We start from the raw sequence: 20,670 nt of genomic DNA, 5'->3' as shown, positions 1-20,670 counted from the left end.
AAAGCTTTAATTGCACAGTAATTGAGATGGGCTTCATTCTTTGCAGAATATAATTCTGTCATCACTTTTATACCTGGAAATCAAAATGGAAAAGCAGCTGCATTATCAAGGAATCAAATTCCTGATTCATCCATAAAGGTAGAGTATATTGTGTCCGTAATTCCAAGTGCAAAAATAACTGGAGCAATTTCTAAAGATCAAGATCCAAGCATTAAAGAATTAATAGTGAAGTAGACTTCTGAGTTAATTGTTCTATGGGTGGCAAAAGATGAACACAGAAAATCCAAGGGTTTTTTACTTTGGTACATAGAGAGTATTTATGTACTTACTGCTGAGTTACAACGACAAGTTCTTCATGAAAACCATGATATCCCTTTTGATGGCCATTTTGATGACACTAAGGGCCTGATTTAGATCTTAGTGGACGGGTTCCTCCGTCACAACAGTCATGGATATCCCATCAACCGAAATATAAATTGCTTTGCATCCTATGGGATTGGCGGACGGAATATCCGTCACTGTTGTGGCGGAGTAACCCATCCGCCAAGATCTAAATCAGGCCCTAAGAATAAGGGCCACATGCATCAAAGTCAGGAATTGCGAATCCTAAATAGCGAATTTTAAAAAATCACTATTTAGGACTCGCAAATCCCTATGCATGTAGGAATCGCAAAACAAATCACGATTCCTACATATTCCTTAATTGCGACTCGCATATTTGAATAGCTACCCATTCGTTCCTATGGGCCTAGAGGCCTATAGGAATGAATGGGAATTGCATGCGCAATTTACGAGTACCAAAAAGGTACTCACAAATTGCGCATGAAATTTCAAGGGTGCAAGGGTGCCAAAAGGACACCCTGTTGCACCCCTGAAATTGAGATGTTACCACATGTTGCGCACATACATGCCCCAAGGGCATGTATGTGTGTAACATGAAACTTTGAAAAATGTACTTTAGTGCATTTTCAAAGTTTTTGCAAATTACCATCAAGTTCAAATTGATGGTAATTAGCGATCCCTAATTGCGAATTCGCAATTGGAAATTGCATCTTGCATTGCATTTAGGGAATCACAATTTGCGATTCCCTAAATGCATTCGCAATTTAAGTAATCGCAAATTTTGCGATTACTTATATTGCGAACTTGCATTTGGGTTGATGCATCCCAAATGCAAAAATACCGGTCGCAAAGGGGCAGATTCTGCGAATCTGCCCGTTTGAGATCAGTATTTTTGTTGATGCATGTGCCCCTTAGGAACTAATCAAAAGACATTTATGGTGGGAAAGGTTAAGAAAGAAAGTACTAAAATATGTATTTACTTGTGACATCTGTATCAGGACAAAAAATAGAATGATGTCAATGAGATATTTACACCCATTTCCCAATCCATCAAATTCGAGCATACTGTATCAATAGATTTCATAGTTGAACTCCCAGCTGACAATGGTTCCACTACTATAATAGTGGTGGTGGACTTACTCACAAAGATGGCACACTTTATTCATGGCAAATGAATCCTACAGCAGCAGGAAATAGTGAGTAAATATTTGTGCAACTCCACAGAATAACCTAAGTGTTCATTTAAGATCTCAGATTATCTCACACTTCTCCTGACTACACTTATATTGGCATGTATAAATGTGCTTGAGAGGAAATATTTATGTAATGTTATGTTAATTTGATATTGCGCATGAATCACCCCAGAAGGGGTAGCTTGGCACTAAAGCGTATCGAGGCAGGAGACACGCAGCGTTAAAACAACACTGTCTTGAGGAATATCCAGAATTTGATATTCTCTCTGTGCATGTGCGGATGTAGTAAGGCAGTTCATTCCTGTATGAGGGGGCCAGATTCTAAAAAGGACCTACCACGTGTTCTTAACTTGCTGATGGGTGGGACAGTGTGCAAGGCTTTGTTGTTGGATCTCAAATGCCTAATTTTGCAGTAGTGTTTAAGATTCAGGTTGAGGTACCTGCGGCCCATTAGCGACTTGTAAGTGAGGCAGCAGATTTTGAACATTATTTTTTTCCTGAGGGGCAGCCTATGTAAGGATCTTGGAAGAGGTATTAAGGCGGTACCAGAATGGAGATTACAAATGAGACGGGCCTCTGTGTTTTTCATAACTTGAAGTTTTGAAAGTAGTGTCTCATTAGCAGATGCAAGTAAAGCGTTGCCATAATCTAATGTGCTGATAATGAGCGCTTTTACAAAGGTTTTCCTCGCTGAAAGTAAAGGAAGAGCTTTCCTCAACAGGAGCATCATGTGAAAACATGTGCTGATGGTAGACAGAACATGCTCTTCAGTAGCTAAGATTTGGTTCAGTCGGACACCGAGGTTCTTGACTACCTGTTTAGGTGTTGGTGCAGAGCCAAGTTCTGCAGGCCACCAGTTGGCCGGCCAAAGCCGTTGGGCCTTACCGAATAGCATGATCTCGTTTTTTTCAACATTCAATTGTAGGTAGTTTGTGGAGATCCAGGCTTCAATTGCTTTCATCCCTGTTGCAAAGCATTGTATTGCTTTAATCTGGTCTTTGTCAAAAGAGATGACCAACTGCGTGTCATCAGCATAGGAAAAGTTCAGATCCGAAGGCTTTGATGTTCTTGGCAAGAGCGGCAACATATAAGTTGAAAAGCGTTGGACTTAGACAAGAGCCTTGGAGCACTTCCTTGTCTATCAGCATGGTGCAGGATTTGAAGGAGCCCAGAGAGATGGTTTGTGTTCTGTTATTTAAAAATACAACCTTTGAATCAGCCTGTGTTGAGACACGGTGTCAAACGCTGCAGACAAATCCAACAGCAAGAAGAAAGATTTATGACACTGCATCCAAATAACAAGATACATGTGCAGTGTGTCCCTGTGAGAATGCAAATAAAAGTGAACAAACAGAGAATCTAGACAAAGATAAGAACTTTTAAATATGTGTTTCTTTGTTGCAGACAACTATTGTCTCTTTTAAGGGCAGATTATTTATGCCAAATAAGTTAGCGTGCAGTAGTGTTGACTACAGTTGTGCGCCACAAAGAAATACATATTAAAAAGTGCTTATCTTTGTCTAGATTCTCGGTTTACCTGTAAGTGCTTTCTCACTGGGACACACTGCACTTGTGTCTTGTTATTTGTCACTTAATAATTGTACATAAATCTTGTGCTAATTTACATAATTGTTTTTGGTTTATACTTTTTGTTTGTGCAGATTATAGATCTTTATTAGGCTAGATTGCAATCATGCTTTATTTTTTATTAATTGTGGGCATACTATTATTTCTCTGCACAACAATTAAATGTATTAAATGAGTTCCAGATGAGCCAATGTTTTTTTATAGATTATACGCCCACGTTCCCACCGTCATAAGGGCAGCTCTTGTGAACTGTAGTACAATTTGTACAGCACTTATTACATCCGCCATTCTTATTACTGCATGAGGTATCAGTCACCTTCAATAAAGTATATCATCCTAGGCTCCTATCCTGATGGCTGAGTAGGGTGGGGCATGACGATATACATAGATGTGGCTTTTCTGTTTTTTGTTGTTGGAGGAGTTGGAGCTATTGAAACTGGGTGTTCATCCCTTCATCATACTGAGTCCCTCTGGGCTACTACCTTTCTTATTTATTCTTCAGACTGTTCACAAGATGCCTTTAAGAGGTGATAAGGCCTTCTAGAAGGATAGCTAGGTGGTGGTCTATATTAAGAAAGTGGAGGATGGTATAAAGGCCCATGGGTCCTGGCTCAATCATTTACTGTATTCTTGGTACACACATGTGGAAGAGAGCAAACTAGGGCTATTTTAGGAATACAGCGTGCTCTCTTTGTTTTCACCGGGTGCACCTTTCAAAAGGTGTGGCCTGCACAAATAAGGAGAGTGTGACATATTATATTGAATGGCTGCCCCCAGAGCAGCCGCAAAGTCATGCTGCCCTGGGTGCAGGGCGTTCAAGTGAAATATGGAGCAACTTTGAAGCAGCCACTCTGTGTTTCACTGTGCAGGCGGCAGCCGTCTGCACTTTTAAGGGGGATTAGAGATTCCCTTGCAGGCGGGTGCAGTGAGTGACTGCACCCTCCTGAAAGGGGATGTCTGAGAGGTCCATAGGACCCATTTCCCCTCTCCAGATGGCTGCCACCTATTAGGTGCCGTACTGATAGTGCACCACATTGATGCTTCTTTGCCTCTTCGCCTGCGGCTATATTATGGCACGGGTACAGAGACAAAGGAATTCCCTCATTTGCATGGAACCACATACCCATATAAAGGGGGAAACGCCCTCTGGAAATAGAGCTGGTGCTATATGTGCACCAGCACTATATGTATTACAGAAAGGGCCTCACAAGTGTTTGCAGCCCTTTCTGTAATACCAAAGTGCCCTGGGGCGCACATAGCAGGCGCTCATGCTCGATGTGCCCCCGGGGCACTTTCCATAATACAGCCCCTGGTTGGCAAACCACTGAGCACAGAGTGAAATACCTCATGTGAGTTTTGTGATGAAAAAACACTGTCATTATCCCTGGACAATTGAAACAAAGAGTAGCGTACAGTCTTTGCAGTGTGAGCCACTGAGTGTTGGAATGGACTACTGAAATATCTTTCCTCATTCAAGGATTATCCTTTGTTTAGAGAATAAATGTAAAACTCACTCGTTTATCAGTGAATGTATTTCTGCCAAACTCATATATCATACATGGGTACCTCGCTCAATGCAACTGGAATTGTAAATATGTATAGGTAAGTACAGAAGTACTATTCTTACCACTACATATTTGTGCCATGATGATATATATTAATATATTTTTACATTCACATCAATGTGGTACTCGATATTCTGGTTACGATATGTTTGCAAGAAGATAGTTTAAAAAAAAAAATCTTTTAAGCTTGCTATTCTGACATATAACCATTTGGACTACTTTGATTACTGAGTATTTTGACCCACACAACTTTGTTTATGATTGTTGTTTTTTTTTGCAGAGTTTTATAGAGCGCGAACTTGACCCGAATCCAATCAGGTATTCGAGTGCTTTACATAGCACCAGTTACGTTACATGAGGACACACATTCATTTTTTTGTTAGGCACGGGGAGATTAAGTGATTTGCCCAGAATCATAGGATGTTCAGCGTCATTACCGAGACTCGAAATCAGGTCCCCAGTCGAGCACCCTAGCTGTTAGGCCAACTCCTCTCTTCCCAAGTTTTGACCTGAGCCTTAGTTTGACAAATCATTACCTTGACAATTACTTTACCATGACCCTTTCGCCCAAATTGGCTTGGACTAGACTTAGGGACTCATTCCAGGTTCTGTGGTAACCCTGATTCATTATGCACACAGATGTCAGGATAACAAAGTGTCAATATGTGAATGGGAAAACTGCTCAGAATGAGGCAAAATACTATGGAATTAGTGCACAGACGTCTAATTCCAGATATTTGCTCTCATTGTGAGCCGGAAAACTGGAATAGGAAAGTGATATTTCACCGGATAAATAACCATGCCTTGTGGTGTTAGCACTTATAGAGTGCCGCAATACCTTCACACTAACATGGCAACTCACAAAGTGGCACTTACAGTAGTAAATCTACCCGGTTGAAGAAATGCTCAGGTCGATTAAGGTCAGGTTGAAGTAATGGTCAGTCACAGTCCTATATTTTTGTTCTTTGAGGGAAATAATGCTGCAGCTTAGCCTATGTTACTTCCAATGTTGCTGTTCCGTCGGCATATTCAAGTACTTGTGCTGCTACATTTCATTTCGCCAAACCACTGCACACACAAGTTACATTTACCCATTGCCACTTAGTGATACAACTTCTTGATAGGTATTTTTTTGGGGGAGTTTTTTATATATTGCGAACTAGACCCGAAGATATCAGGTATCAGAGTGCTTTACATGAGCACCAGTTTCTTTACAGATGGACACATTCATTTTTGTTAGGCAAGGGGAGATTAAGTGATTTGTCCAGAATTACAGAATGTTGAGCTTCGTTGCCGAGACTCGAACCCGGTTCCCCAACTTCGAGGTCGACCGCTCTAGCTGTAAGGCTACATCCTCTCACCGGTATTGTTTTTAGACAATTTCTCAAATGGGGACTCAACTTAATGCATACCCAGTTCTCATTTCATCACTTACCAGCAGCATAAAGAATATGCAGAAGGAGTTTCTGTTACCTGGAAAAACAGCCTTTCAGGTTTTCTATTCATGCTTTACATTTGGACAGCTAACAAGGAGACCTGAGACGTGTGGGCAGTGGTGGCCGGCATGTCTCCTGGGTGGAGGGGCGCCGGGTACGGCGTATCCACTCCTGCTGTTCTCTGTCTCGGACGGAAGCACAGTCAGGCCCCACTGACCAATCACAATGCTGCAATGCAGTGTTGATATTGGTTTTGAGAGCCCTGGTTGGACACTCAACTAGGGAATGGGAGCCTGGGCTTGTTCTCCCAGCAGGCTGTAATGCAGCCTACAAGGAGAACGGGGAAAGTGCGCATGACTTGTTTGGTGGCCTCGGAGGGACGACCAAACAGTTATCGCACACTTAGGATTGGGCAAAGCACTCCTCCCCTGCCCTGCCCCGAGAGCAGAGCAGCCCCGCCCACCCGCAAAGCAGCAGAAATCATAAAATGATAATAACTTAAAGTTATTAGCATTTTATGCTTCTTCTTTGCACTACTTAAAAGCAGTGGGGCGACGCTCCTCCGCCATAGCGGAGGAGCCACCACTGAGTGAGGGTAGGAGGTGAAGCGGGGCGTTCATGTATGTGTGAGGGTTCCATGAGTGTGTGGTGCCCCTGCAGATTGTTACATAATATATCCGATCGCAGGCACATCAAGACTTCAGACTAAGAGTAAAATGTATTAAGATTGAATTTGTTATAAAAAGCTGGTGCAAATTGTGCATCAACATTTTGGAGATCCAATCTGATTTTCCGAATCAACCTACGTACTAATAAGTCGGTACACTTAATACTGAATGGGAGTCAGTCACAGAACGACCTGCATAATGAATACTAATTAGGCAGATGCCAAATTAGGATTCCTTTCGATTAGCTGCAAAGACAGGGCTGGTGGCTTGCAAAGGACAGAGCGTCCATTTTGATTGTTGATTTTCAAACCTGAAAACTTTTTTTTCAAAGCCGTCTGATTTCCTTAACCTGGCACTATGATTCCTAAGAGGGAAGGGGGTCCAAAGGAGACCCCTTCTCCTTTGGGAATCATTTACCTCCTCCTTTGAGAAGTCTGTAACTTTTCAATGGTCTGCAACCGGAATTACAGTTGCAAATCATTGGTACAATAGGGTTTGACTCACTATTAAAAGGCGCGCCCAAAACAAACCTCTTGCACGTAGCGATTTCCGAAACCATGTCTACACTCATTCAAAGATTTGGAAAAACTTTTCCAAATCGCGAAATGGGCCTGGTAAATAAGAAAACATTTTTTAGCAGTTGTAAAAAACCGAAGTCCAGGGTTAGTGACCATTGAAACACTTAGGGGTAGAGTTACCATTTATTTGCGCAGTGCAGCATCCACAAATGCTGGTCTTCATGAGCAGGAGAGAGGCAAATTTACTTAAATATGGCGCTCTCCTCCTTTTTCCCTAGTGCCGGCACTGAAATCAGCTGCCGTGTGCCACGGAGATAACTTTTGTGTCATGGTGCAAGGGTGTCTCCTTGAGTCTAGCATACGTTTTGTACTGGAAGGGTACCCTTTCGGTACAAAATATCATGCTTAGACTAACTTTAGCCCTTTTCCCTCTTTGTATGTGTGCTGTAAAGTGCAGCACACATACAAAGTAGGAAAAGGAAGGAAAAATAAAAGTATTTCTCCTTCCTTGCTCCTACTTCAAAAGGGATGTTTTCTGAAGCCAAATCCTGTCTACTTTATTTAGTAAATAGGGCTTAGCGTCAGTAACCTTGGCTGGTTGCATGGGAATGCCCATGCATCACCCACGGTGTGCCCCTTTGGTGATAAGTAATGCAAAGCAGGGCTATAGCTGCATTGTGTTACTTTCGCATTATTTCCTGCGCTTAAATCGTAAAAAATAAAGATTTTGCGCCGATTTGCGTCAAACTGCGTAAAACCTTAGTAAATCTCCCCCTTTGTACATCTGGGTATTTAACTATGCCCCAGACTGAGTGATGTCTTCTAAAGAAACGTCTTGGCTGTGCATTCAGAGAATGCAAACTAAAAGGGTAGAATACAGGGCTGGAAAGTACGTGGTTTGTCTCGTGACTTCCATTCAGGACAGACAATGCAGGCAGAGGACAGTGGCGTCAATTCATGCCGTTTCCACGTCATCTCAAGGTGAGACGAGGACACCGTGCGCGAGCCTTTCCCTCAGGCTGTGTACGTACTGTCATCACGCAGTTCACAAACGAGCACTGTTGTTTGTTTCAGAGGGAACATTACCTGTCTGCCTCGTGCAGCTCTGAGGTAAGCCATGCAAAGTTACTGCCTTGTTGGGGAGTGTACCTTAATCCACTCTTGAGGCCTACGCCCTTTTCAACTTTTTGCCCAAAGCCTGTATGTAATGGCTAAATAATGCACCGTACAAAACGTCCGGAAAATAGTTTTCAAACACACACGTTGCTATAGACTTATCTTTGGTATACAATAGTCCGTTTAACAGTCGCGCGATCTCTCATATAATGCCTTTAGTTCCTGAGCCAAGAGGCACTTGGCGGTCTGACAAACTCACGTTGCCTGCACTGGGCCAGGAAAAACCTCTTTAAACAGTGCCCGGCACTTCTGTTGATTTAAGCTCCAAGGGCCTCCGAAAACATTGCATCATACCTGACTTGGCGATAAATGTATAGGTTGGCCCAAAGCTAGATGCTTTCTCTCCCAACACTTGTGTTGGGGTAACTACCCTGTACTGTATGTTGATTATTTTTTGTTTAAGAGATATCCATTTGTTATCATTTAACTCCACACTAATAGGCTTATTTTCATGAATTAATATGCTCCAAATTATTTTGCTGAGTCTATGAACTTTGTTTCACGGAAATGCTTGGGTAGCGGAAGTGACATCACACCGTCTTGCCCCTTGCGACATAACGCAGTTGCCCAGCCCTTTGGCAATAAACAGCCTCCTATTTGATACTGAAGGTCTGGGGTAAGGGCATGGGGTGGGAACAACTATAGAAGGTAAATAAGACTGTAAGAGTCCTGTTTACTTTCTCTCCCTGCTGCTACCTTTATGACCCCAGAGATCAGTGATCACAAGACCAATGCCAGGGCTGCTAAAGGGCAAGATAGGGGTACCGACAGTGCTCCTCAGACCTTGACCCAGAGCAAGAAAGAGAAAAATATTCAAGGAGGGAATAGGGGACAAGAAACACAGAAAAGCAGTGACAAGGAGAGACAGCGGGAACCTGGAAGAGTGAGATGAAGGGGCAGGAAGTGTACGGTGGTGGATTAAAGAGGCCTGAGGTGGAATCAAGACCACACAGCTTTGGTATTTGGACACCGGCACACTGGACCGGGGCTAGGCATGGGCAGTGTGGGCAGCTGCCCAGGGCCTCACACTCTGCCTACCAGGATGGGGCCCCGCACAATGACAACACCCCACCAGTCCTCTTGTACCCCTGCTGATCAAAGTGGAAGAAATGCGTCTCTTTACAATTGGGCTCATGGGAGGGGGCCCCCTCCTGGGGCGTCTAAGGGATGGTGCGGGAAGGCCTAGGGGAGGGGGACACCTCTCCGGCTGCTCATTCAAAGACTCCCCAGGACGCCCATTGTCAGCACTTTAGCCCACACAGGTTTAACTCTCAGTCCCAAAGCAATTCTCACACCTTCAATCCGAAATGGGCTGTAAAAGAGGTGCTTGAGGGTGGCTGAGAGAAGGAGCTGCCGCCCAGGTGGAGTCTGCACAAAGCAGCTTCCTCGAGCCCAGAAGGAGTCACTTATGTAAATTTCAGGGCCTCGCGCATTCCCTTTTGCCCAGGGACCCGAAAATCCTAGAACCGGCCCTGCCGGCACACAATAGTCACAGGTATTCTTCACAGCAAATCTTTGGGCCTGGCACTTATTCTTTTAAAACATAAGCAATGGGCACCAGGTTTTACACGTAGCTACTTCTGATTTGCGTGTATGTCAGAGCAACTGGCAGAAACCGTGGTGAGCAAACTATGAGGGGAAGGTCGGCTCGGAATCCAGGGATTCACTCAATGATCTTGTTGAGGTCAGCAGAGGAAGACCTTCTCCCTCAATCCAATAGGCTGAAATCCTCGGACAGCTTGATTTAGTAGAGGCCAGAAACTAGTAGTGCATCGAACAATGATTCCAGTAGGGGACATTGTATTGCAATTGACTGAAGGTGCTGTTGCCTCTCAACAAGGAAGGTTAAATCCATAAAGGCCATTGAGTTAGTACAGTTAGAAAATAGTAGCGCATTGCCTCTAGACTGCGCAACCTGTTCAGAGATTAACCTTCAAAGGATTGTCAAAACAAGGAACTCCGTATGAACCATTTTATAGTTTCCAATATAAATAGTGCGACTGAGAGGTCCAGTTAGTGTCGACCCATTGTAGTTAAGACAGTCACCTCTAATTACTGCTGAATGTGTCGCAGTGCCGGGGGACCATTATCCTGCATCGATTTGTGTTCGTCCTGTAGCATGGCTGTAATGGCACGTGTGAGTGGTAAAGTGGGGAACAGTTTCACCTGCCATGGCTCTGGTTGGGTTGGCCTTGTATGTCAGTCATGAGCTGCTTCCATCTGGAGCATCCTTGAGTCCAGTTACTCAATTCTACCTCCTCCGGGAGTTATGTGGAGCAGAACTGATGACCCTAGAACCAGGGTTTTAGGATCTTGAGCCCACAGACAAGTGGGAGGCAGAAGTCACAAGTGCAGACCAGCCTCAGAATATGTGATTCAGCCTTCCTTCTCTGCAGTGAACCTGAGGACTCAGGCAGAACATACATAATGTGACAGGAGAACCATATACTTGAGGTCACTTAAATGTAACCACATCAGTGCTGCTGATCCTTCCAGGAGTAGTAGGGGGCCAAGAGTCACCTTATGGCCCAGTAAGGGTGATTTGGGATGCACACTTGTTGACAGGGGTGCGGGACTGACAATGGGCTCCGGCAGGTCTGCTCGTCCCCAAGACAGCACAGTGCTGCCATCGCTGGTAAGCCTAATGAGTATGTTTAACCAGAGCTACAGCTGTCTTTTTGGGAGACTCCTCTGCAGGGGTGTAGCTTCAGGGAGGGTGTTTGGGTTGTGACGTGCCCAAATTAAAACAATCTTGGCTTGGTAGACTTGGCTTGGTGGCTGTGTCGGATGTGCTTTGTCTTTGTAGTTTTTCGTATGCCTTGAATGAAAGACAAAATAGTGACCTTTGCTGCAAATGTAGAGAGAAAGAGATACCCACCTGGTGGCTGAATTTCAAGATGTGAAACCAGAAAACCTGGAATTGTTACCAGCTTCCTTGCTTGTTCAAATTGTGTGATCCTAGGCAAATATTTTATTTTACAGAGCCTCCTTTTCTTTATTATCACATTTTAAATGCTTGAGTTCAGAATGTGCGCTGTACAAGCACCTCTTATGGTTGATTTAATAGACTATAATGGTGCTCATCTATAACAAGAATCTAGATTATATTTAGGGTTTATAGGACTACTGACGTGCCTCTTAGTTCAGTAATGGCTTTGTGGAGGCGAGCCATTAATGTTTCTAAATACTATCACTTTTAATAAACATGCATCTATGCAGTATTATAATCTGATGTACGCATGTTAAAGAAATACACTTTTTTGAATTTTGAAGAGATTGTATCACATTTTTACATTATGTTTTTTGCTCAATATACATGCCAAATCTTTTCATGACTCAGGTTGTGCACAGACTTTTAGAGCCAAGTCAGACCCATACTTCGGCTCTGGCTTAGCTCGTCCTATTAATTTGCCAGTGCGCCCTCCTCTATTTACGACTTGGGCTTAATACATGTTGCCATCATTTACTTGATAAAATGATCTGCAAAATACATTGACTAGAAACATGGAGCCCTGCCCACATGATTAAATTTGACAACTCTACCATCAAAGCTTCTTGCAGCAGAGGCAAAGAAGGGTGTATGCAGTGAAAATACATTTATAATACGTGATCCCAGGGCAGGAACTCCAGGCTATTATGTTGTACGTGACCATAGTCATGTGTTCCCAGGGAGAACTACCAGGTACAAATGGGACAAGCAGCTTCAGCGGCGGTGTTTGGGGTGTGACACAGCTCGACTGCATTCTTGGTTTGGCAGTTAGGTCTGAGGGCCCTGGGTCAGATCTGCTATGTCTGTGGCTGCTTTTATAGATATTTTTCTTTCACTAAGAGGTTCAAACTTGTTTTATTTTAGATCTTGAATATATAGTGATTGGTTTTCAAAAAATATAGTAAATCTGTACCCATAGAAGTACTCCTTGTATGGGTCGAATTTAGCACTTTTTAGAGTTTACAAATATTGGCATAGTAAGGTTGGAAAGTGGTGCCAGTGTCAAGTTTCCCGGCATACCACTGAAAGCAAACACCCAAAAGGTGATGAGATGAATGCTTGCAAATAGTCTAACCAGTGGCATTCGCTTGGGGTAACATTCCAACCCATCGTTTTTTGGCCTCTGTGCCACCCATGACAGATGCCCACCTAAAACAAATCAGTACTGACCCTGTCCCTCGTTGAAACAGTCCATTCCTAGCCTTGGTCATCTCAACTCCTCCACCTGGCAATCCCATGCTTTTTTAGTTGGGAAATTTGAGATTTACACCCCTAGAACCTCACTAAGCTACACTCCTGATTCCAGATGGAGATTCTGTATTCCTCTTCTGCACTTTGGTATTGAACAGGCAGGATTGGCCATTTTGTGTATCCATCCTTGTGCAAGCCAGACACTCTCTTTGCCTTTAAGCGAAGGCAAACTCGACAGTATGGTGCAGGGAGGTGTCTACAGTCAGAAATCGAAACACTGGCAGAAAGAAGAGGACATCGTTCGCACCATGCATCTATCAGCCTTTCAGGAGTGACATCTGAAGGGGAACAAAATGGGAATTATTGACACATGCCTGGCCTTGCGCTATGAAATAGATCACGGTCTCCAGCTCCCCACACCCTCTACTCATGCCTAATCGTGGTGTCAGTAAAAAAGGAAATGCAGATATTTCTAAAGTGCCCACTGACTCCATCCCTCCCACATAAAGGCTACAGAAAGCAAGTAGTGTTATGTGCTTGTCTGGCAGTCTACCTTCACATCCACTTTATTAGCATGTCTCAAGTATCATTCCAAGATGGATTCCAATCGGCCCAAGGTTAAACAGGAAACAGGCATTCCAAACTCATGTCTGGTCACATGATTATAACATAGGCATGCCACATCCACACTGCATGTAGTGAAGAATCCAGTTGAAAGAGTCGGGCAGAACTTTAGTACTGTTAGGCCAGTAGCATGTTCCACCATCAGCAGATACAGATGAAAAGGTGTGTTCCTCTACCATCAGTTGTACATGCTGCCACCACTGCAAGTCTCAAGTAGTGAAGTAAACTGATGGTAGTCACATTCACTAAGGAAGGCATGCTTGGTGTGCCCCATTACCCATACTATAGAAGCCCACCCTGGATCTCCATGTCACAATTAAAAAGGGTCCTCAGAAAACATGCATGATTGAGATGGAGGCTGAGGTTGGAAATGAACACAGACACACCAGACTTGTCTACCAACAAATCAAGGCTGGGTTGCATACTTGCATATCATGCAGAGGACATTCTCTTCCCAACAGGTATGAAAAGAAATCTATAGAAAACATACGTATAATTGCTGTCTATCCTGTTTCTATATTGATTGTACTGTCAACAAATGCTTCTCTCTGTCTAACCACCTCTGTCTTGTTAGAGATAAAGACGTGGTTTTTGAGTTACCCATGGCTCAATTGGCATGCCAAACTGGCTTTCCAAAGAGAAAAACATCAAAGACAGGTGTTAAAACGCATCCACCCCCACATATACTAAAGATCCAGAGTGCTAATCAGTGATTAGTTGTAGCAACCGACTTGGACTAGTGTGCCAACTTCCTATCTAGCACCAGAGACTTATAAAGAAAGCCTCGGCAGATAAATATTGTGTGACATCACCACCATCTGAAACTCAAACTCAACCATTGGTGGGTAATTTGACATGTCCTTTTTCCAGCTTCGTCTCTTTGACCACTTGCATAGCAACGTGGGGGCGGAGTGGTGGTCCGCCCGGGGCAGCACGTGTTTTGGGGGGCAGCGGCCTTACCTGGGGCTGTCGCAGGACGGCAAATGCAGGATTCACCAGCACCCCCCCCCCGCTCTTACATGCGGCTGCCGCAGGGCGGTAAACGCAAGGACCGCCACAGGCAGCCTAAGGTCTAGGTACGCCACTTTCTTAGACGCTTTCCTCAAGAACTGTAAGGAGTACATTTTGTCTGCAAAATTGCAAGAATTACATATTATGACAAATAGTGAGTGGACATTCATGAGACTTCGAGGCGCAAAAGGTTGAAAAAAGAATGGTTTCCATGAATAAAATAAGAAAATATACAAAACAAGCTTTGAAGTTGAGGGAAAAGACCCACAGAAAGATTAAACACTGTGAAACACGTGTCAGAGCATTTCCGGCAAAGGTTAGATAAAGGTTACATGGACATTGAACACCACATCAAGCCTCAATACTCCATTGTTACAATACAGCAGAGCAGAGACAACCTGCAAGTGTTGGACGGAGCAAATTAAGTGAATGCAAGCCTCTCATTTTCAGCAAGTGCCTTTTAGCTATGCGGAATCGCTTTAATGTACTGAATAATTCAACAACCTGGGCAGTCTAGACAACATTTCAGAACCAATTGCATTACCTTTTGTAAGATGCACTTCTGTTCGGGCTTTAAATCGGACACAGTAAATAAGTGTAAGTAGACATGGCAGGTTATTTCGCTTGCCAGAGTCTGAGAACAGGAAATGTGTATATGTATTATTTCTCTGCGGTGCATTTTCTTCTACAGTACATGATATCCCCTAAGCACAAATGCTACTTTTACGAGCCACAATAAATACTGGAAGCAAAAATAAATTAAAATAAACGACAATGATTGAAAATGTAGTCCTTTAACTCCCAAGTGACATGCTCATACATTGTTTTAGGCAAGACATCAATTCCTGTATGGGACCAGAATAATAAAAAAAATAGTGAACGTCCAAAATCTAAATTGGGGTCATGTGGGGTTATTTATTCCATTGCAGTCTTAAGCAGCTTGGAAGAATGTGTACATTTGTAGCATGGAAGGTAAAATGGAAAATTCTGTGGCGCCATCTTTGATTGCAGGATTAGCCGGTGGCCCAGTCCTTCATCCAACATCCTGCACAGCAAACCTGTGTGTACATGGAATTAAGCCAGGCCCTATACCTAAACTCCCTACTGGTCATTCCCCACTGCGCTTGGCTGAAGACCTTGCACAGTGAGTTTGCTTGGAGGGCTTGGCTGGCAGGCTAAACCAAGCAGGTAGGATGAACTCGAGCGCGGCAGACTCTCAGGCAGGTCCAAGGGCCCACCGACTAGCTATTTTAGCTGTTTTATCCTGCTCTACCCTTTGGACATCATCTTGTAAAGCTCGTTATGGGAAGATTTGCAGGTTTCAAAAGGCCATAGCAACAATAACATGCACGTATAAGTCACCACTGCAAGTGTAATGAAAAGGCAGAGGCGAATGATGGAAGAAATTGGTTCAACATAAAAAAAACATTTCGAATAGACAGCGCCTGCAAATCTTTCAAAAGTTAGGATCATGCAATCAAATATTATTTTCTTAAAAAAAAATTAGTGGTCACCTACTGAATCTGTGCTTGGGTGGGGGGGGGGGCGTGGCTAGCAGCCTAAGATGGGGGTCGCATAAGCGACGACCTCCGGGCCCGGGACGACAATCTGCCACATATCCCAGCAAGAAACTGCTCCTGGCAACATCAAATGATGTCAGTGCCACTCCCATGACATATGGGCACTGTAGAGCTGAGCTAAATAGTAAATGAATACAACCAGGAGCACATTACTCTCCTGACAGGCCGAGGGCCTGCATGCGTCATGAAGTCCTGTTACGCCCCGGACTCGATTGTCGGCCTCTGCCGTAACCGGCACCAACTAACTAAAGACTAGACTGCCTGAGTGCTCCTGAACACTGTCCGATAGGGCGGACTTAATATCCAAACCAGCGGTGCCTGCATAGGAAGCGTGAATCCCTGCGGAGAGGCCCGGACGGCCCCATCAGGGCTTGCAACACAGACGCGGTCAGGAGTAGCCCGGAGACCTGCGCACCATTATATAGAATCCTTCCAAATGTCATCAAAATCTTACTAACATTTTTTGCGCTACACAAAGTACAAAATTATATGTGCAGTACATTGGAATTTACATTCGTTTCTGGCCCCCTTTTTAGGTCTCGGGACCATCCGGTCTGCCGAAGGCAGAACCGGAAGTCGAGAGATTTAATGTTTTGGAGAAGAGGGGCTTGAACCCGCCCCTCTTCTCGCCTCTTCTCCATTGGCTGGCCTCTTGAATGCTGGCCAGCCATTGGAGAAGAGGTTTGTCTCTCCGATCAGGCCCCGTCCTTTTCGGATTCGGGGGCGTGTTTTTTTCAAGAAGTCTAATTATCTCCTTCAGCCAATGGCTGGAGGAGAGAAAAGGAAAACACGCCCCCGAATTCGAAACCGCAGTTGCCTTTCTCCGAGGCATTTCTGCTTCGCCTCGGAGAAAGGCGGTGTCTTAATGGCATCCTCTCACCGTGCTGTCGGCTCCCGTGTTGTTCGTTCCTTGGAGGATTCAACTCCTGGTTTCCTGATCTTCGGCCCCATTTCAACGCGGCATACTTCTCCCGTACTTCTCACCACAGCCACTCCGAGGGTCACCAAAGTGCGAGTCTCTCCCCCTGCACTCGCGGCCGGGGCCCGCACCACGTGTGAAGCCGCGAGCTCGAGTTACAGGAGCCGCCCGCACCTGCAGCGTTCAGCTCCGCCACCGCGGCCGGAGCCGCCCGCAGCGTTCAGCTCCGCCACCGCGGCCGGCCGCCTCTCTCCGGGTCACACAGCTCGGCACAGTTCATCTTCCAAGGCGAGTGTCCGGTACAAAGTAAGACTTGTTGAGGAGTGATACTTATTTTTCCGCCACAAACTTTGACCCCGAGCAAGAGAGAGTAATATGCAAAGGAGTGGAAGGAGATGAAGGGGAATACTGAAACTGACAATGGAAGAAAGAGGGGATGAAAAAGAAACCACGGACGTGAAAGCAAGATAAAGAGAGATTAAAGAGGCACGAGGTTGACATCAAGAGTAAGCAGCCTTGGCTTTACTCCTGATATTCGAAAGCGCAAGCACTTACTGTTTCACAAAGTAAGCACTGGATGGGGTGCTCTAGGGGTAATGCCAAGAACAGATTTAGTCAATCCTGCAGGCTGGTACGTCACAACAAAGAGCATGGGGCGTGGGAAAGAGTAAATTTTCTGCAGAAAATCACCGACGTTCAATGTGGTGTACACTAAAACAATATTCTAAGGGCACGTACTAAACGTTGAAGTTACACATTCCACAAAGTTATTTCCAAAATGAACAGAATCTTACTTCCCCAGAAGCAATCCCCTGATATCTGCAGGCTGCACTCAGTGCAGAGACCCTCAGATTTGCCTCGCCCAGTCTGGCGAACGGTCGCCAAGGCGACACTGGCGCAGGTGCGCGCGGTGACAGCGCTCAGTGATATGGCTAGCTCGGGCGCGAGGAGGTTAGCGTAGGGCGGCAGCGCCAACCACAGGACGCACGAGAGCCGGCGCCTGCGTCAGTGCGCACTGCGCCCGTGCATGCTTTATTGTATTTGTCTGTGGGTGTCTGTCTGTCATTGCGTGGAAGAGTAGCAAGAAAGGCTTGTCGCCGTGTTTGCACGCGCGACTTCTTCTGTCCTTGACGGTCACCTGCTAGTTTGGTGTCTCTGTACATGCCTCTGGCCCTCTGACAGTACGGGGTCACCTGCTAGTTTGGTGTCTCTTTACATGCTTCTGACAGTACATTCGTGCGTGTACTACTCATTAGGACTTCCCAGTGCATATAGAACGTATCTGCTACTGCTCACCAGGTATTTGCAGTCGTCTAAAATAAGTCTGTATGTCGATGCGGCGCACTGGGTACCATCGTCATCAGTGTAGGCGTTATTGTGCCGGATTTCAGTGCCGTGTATTTGGCAGTTAACTAACCCTTTGTGTTTGGGATCGACTTTTGGTGAGAGAATGTGTCTTGCTTTATTACCTTAGCGTTTCTGATTTCAAAGTGTTTTATTAGTTTTTTATAAACAGGTACATTAGCATTTCCGTTACGGGGTACCCGCCAAAACGTGGTTGGTTTTGCAGTAGTTACAGGTATTTGGTATACAATGCTAAAGAGAGGTTACATCAAACGCGCTATGCCCTTTTCACTTCAAGATAATTGCGGGGCGTAGAAGACAAGAACAGCGCTACTCGGCAGGTCTGGGTTTACAATGTAGTGAGTACTTTGCCAAAGAGATCCTTGCAAAGGTGGGAGACGGGAAGTGATGGGCTGGATCCCTCGAGTTGGACTAGGTGGTTTCCCAGGTGCCATGTTGGAGGTGCCAATGAGGAAGACAGCTAGAGGTCTAAGGGGAGTGAGAGACTGGCAGCAGGGAGGGGCAATAATCTGAATCGATAATACGGCTGGGGGTTGTTATACAAGGGTTTAATTTAACTTCATCGACATGTCTGTGTGTTCCTGACTACACCCGTCCCTCTAATAATTCCAGGGCTGCCTATGAGTTTCTGAGTATATTTGTAAGGGTTATAGTCCGGAACGGTTACATACTAGTGCCCAATCCTATGTTTTGTTGCTTTTTTTCAAGTTCCCCTACTCATCTCTTCAATGTGTGATATCTGACTCCATGCCACTCCCCCAAAAACACAGATCACCAGGGTGCCAACTCTAAGTGCTTTTGCAGAAGACCCATAGACTGCTGCTGGACAGGGGGCCACCAAAAGTGGGGCCAAGATTTACCCCTGAGGCAGTAATCTTCCTTGAATGGGCTGCTGCCTGGTTAATGGCAGTCCATAATTATTGGGGGTATCTCTCCGGGCACCGCTGCAAGGTCTAATGACCTTTCCCTGTAGGTTGAGTTGACCATTACAGCACCTTGTCTCTACATCGGAGTGTGCGGTCAGAGGGCTGTAATGCATCACTGAAATTGTTGGTCGACGGCTGCGAGGATCGCAAGTGTGCGTAACAGGCCTCTTACCACACACTCTGCCCTGAGCTATCTGCCTGCCTGCCTGCACATAACCATTCAGTCTGCCTTCCAGAGACCGGTGCACTGCCAAGGAGCAAGAGCCCTGTACTGTAGAGATCTGCCCAGATGACCAACTGCAGGACACAAGTCTCTGCCTACCGGGTATACTCACCATGCAGCATACGCTTCTTTCCAGCCCAAAAGGTGAAGTTGTCATAAAATATCCCTTCACCAAAGGATGCATTTCTCTGCCTGGCATTCTGACAACAATATCCCCAATTTGACTAGGCTGGCATCAACCCCTTCACCCCCACTTATCCCAGTATTTGCCAATGGAACACCCATCAGACCCTCACCGCTGGTAGGTGGCGGAGATCCAGCTTAGCAGCCCCGGAACCAGATGTAGTTATCACAATATTGCAGTTTGTCTATGAAATATCTGTCATTCTACTCCACCTGCGGCACCTACCCAGTACAGACACATCACTGAGGCAAGAGGGCACCCCAGGCCGATGAAAGTCTCTATTGTGCCCAATAAATGCAAAAATACACCACCAGCCGTCAAGCGGCAACGCCATAATCACCAGGTGCCCTCAAACTTACGCACCAGAAAAACAGCACTTTGATGGACAGGGGCTTAGATATTAGGCGGCTTCATTGCCAAATGCCAGGGGCCTCTGGTAACATCTGGAGCACAGAATACTCGAAGGACTTGCAATTTTCTTCAGTGCTTCACTTAAGAAAGTTTGTTTTAACCACTGTTAACCTCTGTCACTTCATTGTACGTTTTAAAGTTTTCGAGTAGCAGGTATTTGTACCACTGATGTTTCGAAGCGCAGAGAAGAGTAATCTTTTAACGGGTTTATGATGCCAGCCCCTGATTTGGCATTGCCACATACATCAGCAGGTGGAAGCTGCCTTACACACCTGTTTGAAGTTATAACTTCCAAGTTAAACAAGCTAGAGACCTCTGGGGTTCACCTGAGAACATTTCACTTCTACTATTGATCTAAGGCTGGTTCACGGGTGGGGATGATGGGCATGAGTATTTACTGCATCTATTAAATACGGAAACCGGGTACAGTAAATAGCTCCTATTTAAAGTTTTCTATCAGAAAATGAGGCACCACTACGGCAGTTCGGGGCTTACTGCACTTACGATTTACTGAGAATTGTCCTCCGCTAAATGTCAGCATGTTTGACCCGCCAAAATGTATTTGGAGAAAATTGTGGGGATGTGGCAAGGACAACTATACTCAGAAACCCGTATGTGCAGAATTTAACACCCCACGATTAATTGAGATCTGCATTTATAATAAAGACATGTTCGTTTTAAAATCTTATCAATGCTTCGCACAGCGACCTTTTACTGAGTGTGAGAGCTCTGTGTTACATTTCATGTGGTACAGACCTTCAC

Source organism: Triturus cristatus, chromosome 2_1 (genome assembly GCF_964204655.1).
Source record: "Triturus cristatus chromosome 2_1, aTriCri1.1, whole genome shotgun sequence".
NCBI classification, from domain to species: Eukaryota; Metazoa; Chordata; class Amphibia; order Caudata; family Salamandridae; genus Triturus; species Triturus cristatus.
Note: the sequence above shows the minus strand (reverse complement) of the source record.